Below are 9,571 nucleotides of genomic sequence, written 5' to 3'. Positions count from 1 at the left end.
CTCTTACTATACCGTTTTATTTAGAAATTAGAAAGCCTTACTTAACATGATTGATACATTTAAATGTAGAATTAAATATTCACACCCAGTTCAAGTGTTCATGCCTGCACTTGAAACTAAAACGACAATTTGAGGCATGAATACTATGTAATTTGAGTCTATGAGAAATTTAACACTTTAAATCTAGAGAGACTGTATCAAAACTGAGGCTAACTCCACCTAGACTATTGGTTCCTTCAGGGTATTATGCCTTTGTGTATCTCCAAGGCCTAGCTCAAGCTTCTCACAGTAGATGCTCAATAAACATGGATAAAGAATAAACGGTTCATAGAGGAGGCTTTTGCAGTAAGTCCAGGTGATCAGTGACAATTTGACCTTTGTGAAAGATTCTCCAGTTGGGTGAATAGGGACAAAACAAAAAGGATGAGAAATACTTTATTTTCTCTCAAAGTAGGAAAATTCAAAAACTTTCCAAGTAATAATATAAGATACCTCTCCATTCCACTTGCCAGGATATCAACAGTGTAGGCCATAACACTTGAAAACTGAAATAAGTCTCCTAGGCCAGCCTCCTCGTTTTACATAGAAGAAAGGAGACTTGGAGAGTTTAAGCTCTTTGTCCAACGTCACACAGCTAGTCCAAGGGCAGTCAGGACTGGAAATCGGGTCTTGGAAACCTGTCAGACAATGGTCATTTAACCAGCCTCTTGGTAAAACAAGTGTCCTGTGATTTAAGCGTATCTATTAAAAAGAAACATGGGGTGTAAACAAGAGTATTAAAGTGGTGTTCTGATTACTTCATTGCACTCAGCTCTTGCAGGGTAGTTCACAGGCACATGTCCTCCAGAAAATGCAATGCCCCCGACAGGTTGGTTTATGTCACGCTGACCTTAGGGTAGCGTCAATTACGCTACCCTAGCTCCTTTATTTGTACTAATTTATATAGCAAGCACGGGGACTAGGCTGGGTAATGCACTCTCATCTGTTGGAGAGGAGGAGGCAAGACCCTGCAGGCATGAGATAAGAAGCAGGACTGGAGTGGGGGGGACAAACAGGGATAGAATTAATATGTGCAAGGGAATTGTGCTAGGGAGTGGGCGAGAAGGTGTGATCAAGTTACTGGAGGTTTTAGAATTTTATATAAAGACGAAGGAAACCAAATAAAAACCCAGCTTCTCCAGGGAATCCTGGAAAGTTTGAAGGACCTATTTTGAGGAAGCGAATCTCTGCAGCCCGCATCCGCTTACTCGTGCCCCTCCCACCCCAATCTTCCTGGAGGACTGGGACCCCCACCCACCGCCCTAACTTGGGCGCGCAGCAGCCCGGCCGTTCCCCGTGTTTCTTCTTTTCCTCCGTCCTTGGCCCGAAGGGAAACGCAGGCGCAAGCAGCGCTCGGGGCTCATCCATCAGTCCGAGAGGAAAAGGGGGAGGAGAGAGGAGGCGGGCAGCGGGAGGAGGAGTTTCTCCGTGGCCCCGAGCCGTCAGTGGGGCTGGCGGAGGAGGAGCGCCCTTCCCCCCGCACGCTGATTGCTGTGGCGTCCTGCCCATCCCCGCCCGCATGTGTGTGCAAGGGCTAGCTAGTGCGCTGGGTCGGCCCGATGGGGGTAATCGAGGTTTTCAGGGACGCCGAGCGGCGCTTTCCTCTTCCCAGTGAGTGAGGGAGGGAAGTCGGTGGCTGTCGTGCCCGGCCACTTGCCCTGTGCGATTCCCGGAGCTCTTCGCAGGAGGTGAAAGTCTCTGGCGGGTCCGGATGGCGTAGTTGCGCCGCCGCGCAGCAGCTGCCGGTGCTCGCGGCCCCCGAACGCTGGGCGGGGAAACTTGCCTCTGCTTTCCTCCCAACTTGCGGCGGGTGGATCTCCGCTTGACACACCGCCTCCGAGGTACGTGCCTACCCGGCCCCACGGTGCTGCAGCCCAAGCCGGGACTCCCCTAGGCGCGCCGCTAGCCCAGCAGCACCCGTCCCGGCCGCGGGCTCTGCAGGCTGCGCGGTGCCTGCAGCGCTGCGCGGGGCTCCGTGCCTGCTTCACGGCCGGGGTCGCTCCGGCCGCCCGGACCCCCGGGCTTGGAAGGGTGGCGTTGGTTGGGCGCCGAGGAGCCAAGGACCCGTGGCCAGAGGTGCGTGGGGAGCGGCCCTCCCGGAGGGGCAGCGGTCAGGTGATGCTCTGTGCCGGGGCAGACTTCTCCTCCGCGCCTGCCCTTGCTCTTCTTTGCGGTTTCTTCTGACTCCGCGGGGCGCGCGGGTCACTTCCCACCGAGCGCGTGACAGTGTGGGTGGGAGCGGGTTGTTGTGAGTTTGCATTCAGTTGCCCTTGCAGAGACTGCGGCCGCGGGGCTCGCGCACGGACAGGAGCTGCGCTCCCCGCGGGCCGCGCCCTCAGGGTGCCCGCTGTGTGGGCGGCGCGGAGCCCTGCAGCCCGGTGCCCCAGCAGAGAACGCACCCCGCGGTAACTTATTAGCCGCTTTACCCGGTTTATGTGGAAGGCTTCTCTTGTTCCCTTGGTTAGAACGAGCTTGGAAATCTTGGATTGTTGCTAGGACAATCTGCTTGCAGTCTTGTTCTTACCAGGGCACTTGCCCCACTTCTCATAATCAGGTTGTGTAGGAAACCGGCTTGTCAAACGTGAATTACCTTGGCGGAGTAGGACTTAATGGATTTAGGGTCTACAAAAAAAGCCAAGAGAAGAAAACCACTCCATTTCCGTAGCTGTGAAATGGGAATTAAGATTGTACTGGCCTCATAGGGTTGCTGCGTTAGTGCTGCTTGTCCCGAGCCCCGAGGTGACAGAGAGCGAGGAGGGCAGGGGGATGGTAGGACTGACTGGCGGAGATGGGAAGCCCTGGGTTTGCTGCGCTCCATCTCCACGAGGAGTCAGCGAACTGTCAGGGAGGACGGAAGTTTCTACAAGTAGCAAAGCACACATCAGGACCTTTTAATTTTCTTTTTTCTTTCCCGAAATGGCCCTCTAGCCTGCAAACAGTTACTTCAGTGCGAAATAAGTAATTTCTTTTGCATAATCACTTTAGATAGCTAACTCTTATTGAGCCGAAACTCTATACCAGACACTCTCTTAAATGTCTTTCTGACACAGTTGCACTTAATCCTCTCACCAACTCTGTGGTAAACACATGAATAGTCCCATTTTACAGATAGAGGTTAGTTACTTGCCCAAGCTCCTACACAACTTTCTATTAGTTCTGACTCCAGAGTTAGCTTAGTCACTCAGCAGAGAGCAGCAAGTGCAGCCAGATTTGTGTGCAGTGAGTCCGGGCGTCTTCTCCCATTGTTGTAGTTTCCCATCTGAGTTGGACACATGTCCCTTGAAGCACAAATAAGGTATCTGATTAATTTAGGTGATATGGGGGTGCCAAATCACAGCTCCTTTGAAACTGGTTCCAAGTAATTATATATAGAACTCTGATTTGTGTTAATGAGTATGGATCTTTACTCTTAATTTCTTTTATTAATTCTCCAGACATTGTTGGTCAGTGTTACTTGTCTTCCTTAGGAAACAGCTTGGGGTTGGCACAAGAGGCAGGGAAATAATTCTTACCCCCTTAAGGGCTATTAAAATGAAATTGATTTCATGCCATTGTGTCAGTTAAAGGATGTTGCTCTGTTTCTTGGTGTTCTCTGCTTTTGGCTTTAATTCTGCATTGTTCAGTGTTTCAAGGCTTCAGCATATTTTTTGCCCTTCAGTTTTGTCTTTCTCATTTGTCAACTTTAATTTTTCCTGTTTTGATGGAATCTGACCATTACATGGCAACTTTACTTGACAACTGTTGCTCCAGTTCATGTTTTTAAATATAAAAGTCACCAACTTACTTTTGAACCCCAGCACTTCAAAGGCAGCCCCTGGGGAATTCATTGTTATTTTGAATATTAGCCAACAGGGGGAGCATAACACACTATTGATGTCTGTTAGGCTTGTAAACCAGTTTTTAGGGTATTAAGCATACATTTCAGAAGTGGAAAATGTTTTGAATTTATCTAGCAAAATAACCAAGTTGCTTTCTGAGTTTACAATGGAGAACTGGGTTTAATTTCAACTGATGACAATGAGAATGGCCTTGAGGACAAGGCCTGTATGTTGGATATATGTCAACTCTGTGGTGGCCAGACAGATATTAAATGTTCATGTAGGTTTTTCCTTAAGAGGTGATTGTAAAGTAGTTTTGTGTATTTTGAATAATATTTTAAGTTATTTAGGAGAATTGGGAGTCTAGAGAGATCCACTGTGAATCTTTTTGTAATGATCCTCATTTGTCTTTTGTAGAAAACTGCATGTAGTGAATTTGTTCTCATGGAGGCGGTACACTCACAATCCTATCATTATCATTTTTCATTAACATCTTCCAAGTTCAAGACTATTACTGTGCATTCTTCAGAAGCTTATATGTTAGTATAGTAAAAGTTCAGAAGTATCGTATTTGTCTAGTATAGGTATGATGTGTCTGTAGACACTCATACCTGTAAATATAATATAAACAATATTTAAGACTTAACCTGTTTGTAAAAAGTCATACTGACTTTTCAAAAAGGTTTTGGATCTTTGCAGTTTTGTGGGCCAGTTTCCTTTCTTGTTTCTTGTGCATCAGGTATTGTTGACTTTATTTCATTTACCAAGTTAGAGTCAAAGGGATCTTATTTTAAAATAACTTTAAGATTTTAGTTCCTTCTTTCTAAACCTCAGATTGAATTTAGACCTAATTTAGAGTAGCATTTTATTTAGTATCTAATTTAGTCTTCCATGCTCTCATTCAGTTTACTCATTCAGCAAACATTTATCAAACTCCAGCTCCCTAATGGGCTTAAGGTTCCTGGTCTTAGAGTTTGGCAAATTAATTGTCCTCTCTTAAAAAAAAAAAATCTTCTGATAGCAGGGGGCCGAGATACCTTAAGGATTCCTGGGGCTTTGTGGTGGAAAGCCTTTATAGTTTGACAAAATTGGTTTGTTTAAAGGAAGGTATTGTCTCATTCTTTTATAAGGCTCAGGGGAATTAATCTTTGGCTTTTGCATGCAAACTCGGTTGTATCTTGTAAAAAATCAAGTGATTGCTGACTTTTCTGAGAACAGAATCTGGGTCTAAGCACCCAGGGCCAAAGGACTCTATGTCCTTGGAGTAGTACAAAGAAGGTGATCACTACTGACTTCTTTAGTGCCTAAGTGATGACCAATTTCCTGGCATTGTAAATCTGTAGAAAGTTCTGACTTTACATTTCAAGTTTTAACAGACGGACAGTTAGAATTTGGAAGATGACTGGTAAGTATTAACATTGCTATAATATCTTTCCTGGATGAATTTGCTCTGTGGCCATTTTGAATTACCCTTGTTCCTGTTAATCCGTTTTAAAAAAATGTACCTCCCCCCTTCTTTCATTGCTATTGGGCAAAAACTAATTATAATTGTCAGGTTCATTAGTTAATGAGGACAGTCTTCATTTTTTCCCTTTTCTTATTTTAAAAGTGATTTTATTGCTGTTTCACTCTGTTGGAGCCTTTTCCTTGTATTTTAAAACTTCTTTTGAAATTATAAAACTTAAAAAATGTTAAGTACTTTAAACATTTTCACAAATAACAGTTAGCCTTCAATAATTTCAGTGAGGGCATTTGTGGCTTTGGAAGAATATTACTGCACCAAGATCCATGGCAGTTATTTCTCTGGTTCCACATCTTTGAAGTAACACTTGGAATGATAGCATTGTCTCTTTGTAGTGTTTCATAAAACACAGCTATTGCGAATTTGTTAGAATTCTAACAAATTGGATTAGGATTCTAAACAATTTTTAAATTGATTTTATAGAAAGAGGAATTGGCAGTTGGGGGAGAGAGAGAGAGAGAGAGAGAGAGAGAGAGAGAGAGAGAGAGAGAGAGAGAGAGAGAGAGAGAGAAAGAGAGTGAGTTGGATTTTGCTGTTCCACTTGGTTGTGCACTCATTGGTTGTTTCTTGTATGTGCCCTGACCGGAGGTCAAACCCTCGACCTTGGCATGTAGGGACGATGCTCTAACCAACTGAGCTACCTGGCCAAGGCCAAAAGATGTTAACTACTTTTTAAAATTTGCATACCTCAAGATAGATAAATGTTTTTAGAGATCTTGAATGTAAAAGTAATCTTGTATTGCCTCTAGGAAAATGGAAGTTAGGAATGAAGAAGTGAATCTACGTTATATGAACAGCTAGTCTTTCAGAAATAACAGTTAGCCTTCAATAATTTCAGTGAGGGCATTTGTGGCTTTGGAAGAATGTTACTGCACCAAGATCCATGGCAGTTATTTCTCTGGTTTCACATCTTCGGAGTAACACTTGGAATGATAGCATTGTCTCTTTGTAGCGTTTCATAAAACACAGCTATTGCCAATTTGTTAGGATTCTAGTCAAGCTGAAATAAATCAACACAGCTTAGAAGAGCCTTATGAGAAGCATCTGGGTCCATTCCTTGGCTCTGTCCATTTCTAGATTTCTGGTTTTATATCTTTTGAAACAGTGCACTTGTTTGCTAACTGACACTGAGCTTTATTTTCTGTTTGCAAAGCCCTTGCACAGATTGAGCACAGATTTTTGAGCATACTTCCTTCTCTTAGAGAAGGAGTAATGATTTTTATCTCTCAACCAACATATGTGCAATATTTTGTGTTTGAAACAACATTTATATAAGTTTTGTGTGAGGCCACTCTCATTTGAACCTTATTCTACTTTTTTAAATTCTTTAGTTTTCCAGGCCAAACATTAAGATTTAATAGGCTGACAAGTACAGGTATTCCTATAGCGGATGGAGGTCATATTTAAAACTGAAATTGTTCCTGAAGGTCTGAAACAGGGGCCCCGAAACCCTGCCCGAGGCCATCCTCACATCTCCTGCTTATGGTAGATTATTATCGAGTGTCTGTGCTGAAAGATTCTTCAAGTCTGGGAAGGAGACTGTGATTTAGAGCTTGACAAAGTTTAGTGTTGGGATTTAATGTTAAATTGTTGTGACAATAATTATTTATTTTTAAAATTTTATTTATTGGTGTTGTGAGGGAGAGAGAAAGAGAAATCAGTTTGTTGTTCCATTTATTTATGCATTTATTGGTTGCTTCTTGTATGCCACAGCCTTGGCACATGGGGATGATGCCCTAACAACTGAGCTACCCACCAGGGCAGCCACAATAATAATTTAGAATTAAGTCTGAAATGTTAGGTCTGTCTTTTTTTTTTTTTTTTTTTTTTTTTTAATCTCTTGAGCAAGGTGGGAGAGGGAGGGGGCGAGAGGGTCCCTACAGACAGGGTCAGAGGTTAAGCCTGGGATGTGCTGCCGCAGCCCACTGCTCCCCTGCCTGCAAGCTGCCAGTGACCAGTCTCAGAGCCCGTCCCGGGTTTCGGCACCAAACTGTCAGGTAGCCTTGCTCTGAGAAATCACCCAGAGAACAATCTAAGATTTTACACCAGCTTTATTGAAGGAAGGGAGGGAAAGGTGATAGGGGTAAGAGAAAAACTCCTGGACCAACTCGAGGGCCAGTAGGAGCAAAGGAAGGGGAAGGAAACTTCCAGCCCGTAGGTAGACCAGGGAGCTCTGTCTTCACTTTAAGGAAAAGGATGGAAATACAGAAGCATATACTCTCTCTACCTCTTGGACACTAGGCTCTGGGAAAAAGGGGGGCTTCAGAGTTGGGTGCCATTTGCCGAAGGAAGAAAAACACCTGCTTGTCTCTCCTTCCAAGTGCACACTTCATTTCCCTGCTACATGCTGAAGGTCAGGTTTGTGGGTGAAATCACAGGTGGACCATTTGTAAAAACATATAAGTGGATTAGTCATTGAACAAATGATCTTTAGAAAACAGTCTTTACAAATACTAGTCCTTGAGCGTTCCTGTTGATCAGATTGCCTTGGGAGAAAGTCTGCAATTTTCCAGGCTTGATAGTAAGAACACCAGGGGGAGGGCCCAGCAGAACTTGAATTTCTTTTCTTTTTTTAATTCTTACTCTACCATTTTATTGATGGAAACTTGATGAAAACTTAATTCCATTTGCGTGTGAAAAGATTCCCTTTTGGGAGTATAATTTGGTTAGCATTTTTAGTGAGTTATGTGCTTTTACAGTATGAAATTGGTCATTGGATGAAAAAATACATTGCTGGCTATTTGCAGATTCCATTTCATAATTAACTAACTTATATGATGATTGCAGGAGCAGAATGTGGCTTTTTTTTTTTTTTCATACTTGGAAGGTTATTTGAGGTGAAATACTAAGATTCAAATCGCAAAGCCCTGTGTTTGTGTGGGTACTCTGAAGTACTTTTGTGTGATATTCCTTGTGTTGTTATGTGTTATCTCTTTTCTGTTTTTTTTTTCTTTAAAACAAAACATACTCAAAAAACAAAACTCTTCTGAGTATCCATAAAGAATAAATGTCTCATTTTGTTATGTTAGGCTTTGTACAGTTGACTGGCAAATTCAGTTCACTTTGAGGGAAAGCACCACTGACTCATTACAAACATTTTGCATCAATGGAGTATAAGGTCTTCCCTATGTGTGTGGGAGAAGTTTCTGATCTTCTAAATGGATGTGTTTACTATTGCTGGTTTCTTTTTGCCGGTGCTTCTGAGCAGGCATTCCTCTTAGTTTTCTTATTTTTGCGTCTTTATAGAGATTGTTACTTGTCATGTGTTCATAGTATACAACCGGAATCATTGAAAACTACTCAGGCTAACAATCCGTGTTGTGGAGACACCCCTGTTGTGCCTTGTTGAGTTCATCACACTGTCTGTAAGAGCTGCTGCACAGCCATTGCATGCGTCTGGCTTTTGACACAGGAGCTATGGGAAGGACGACTTGATGTAATGCACAGTTTTCTGTATTCACATCATCTTCAGTGTGTGGTATCTCTATTTCATTATTAGAGTGGTTGCTCTCTAAGATATTCAAGGTTTTAATTTCATTCAGTGTGTGGGCTAATAAAGTTTCCTGTAGAACCAGTTCTACTAAATTCTTAAAAATGCTTCAGAAAGCATACCTTGCTGGGTAGGGCTTTGGTAATGTTCAAATGGGAGATACTGAACACAAAGCAGGATTCTACTTGGCCTAACTGGGTGGGGAGGCTAAGAAAGGGAGGGGAGTGTCTTAATTTGTTAGGAGAAAATTCACTTTTGCATCGTAGTAAGGGATTTAAATGTAATCTGTCAAAAACCTAAGGGATTTAAATCTACTCAAGTAGATACCTACCTAGGTAAGAGATTTGCAAAGAAATTTTGCTAAGGTTGAGGTTCTGTAGTTGGCAACTCCTACAACCTCAAAGGTCCTGTTCTCTGAAGCCAGGAAAAAGCAGCCTGTTTCCAATTATATATCACAAAAATAGGGAAATTAGGCCAAGAAAAATGATCATTTGGTGGTTGGGTTGCTTTTTTGTAGAGGGTAAAGGAGAAAGGATAGTAGATGCACTTAAAAAAAAATCTGTTAGTTTTATGTTGGCTTTCAAATTTGTCTCAAGCATTCTATATTGGAAATTTAAGAGTAGTTTTGGGATTAAAGACTCTCCACCTCCTTTACCTCCCTTTTGTTTCTCAGAGAGCAAATAGAAGAGCAGTTAGGCAGTT

General features: G+C 42.9%; 1 protein-coding gene across 2 annotated transcripts in view; it reads left to right on the top strand.

Annotated features, from left to right (window-relative positions):
* Positions 1–1,565: 1,565 nt before the first annotated feature.
* TGFBR3 (transforming growth factor beta receptor 3) overlaps positions 1,566–9,571 on the top strand; it is a 211,268-nt gene continuing 203,262 nt past the window's right edge. For both annotated transcript variants that reach the window (XM_090269730.1, XM_090269729.1), the window contains exon 1: positions 1,566–1,880. The gene's annotated coding sequence lies outside the window, so the exon portion shown is untranslated. The remainder of the gene's footprint in view (positions 1,881–9,571) is intronic.

This window comes from Furipterus horrens, unplaced genomic scaffold (genome assembly GCF_987537825.1).
Source record: "Furipterus horrens unplaced genomic scaffold, mFurHor1.1.pri manual_scaffold_3, whole genome shotgun sequence".
NCBI lineage: Eukaryota > Metazoa > Chordata > Mammalia > Chiroptera > Furipteridae > Furipterus > Furipterus horrens.
This window is presented reverse-complemented; position numbering and strand designations above follow the sequence as displayed.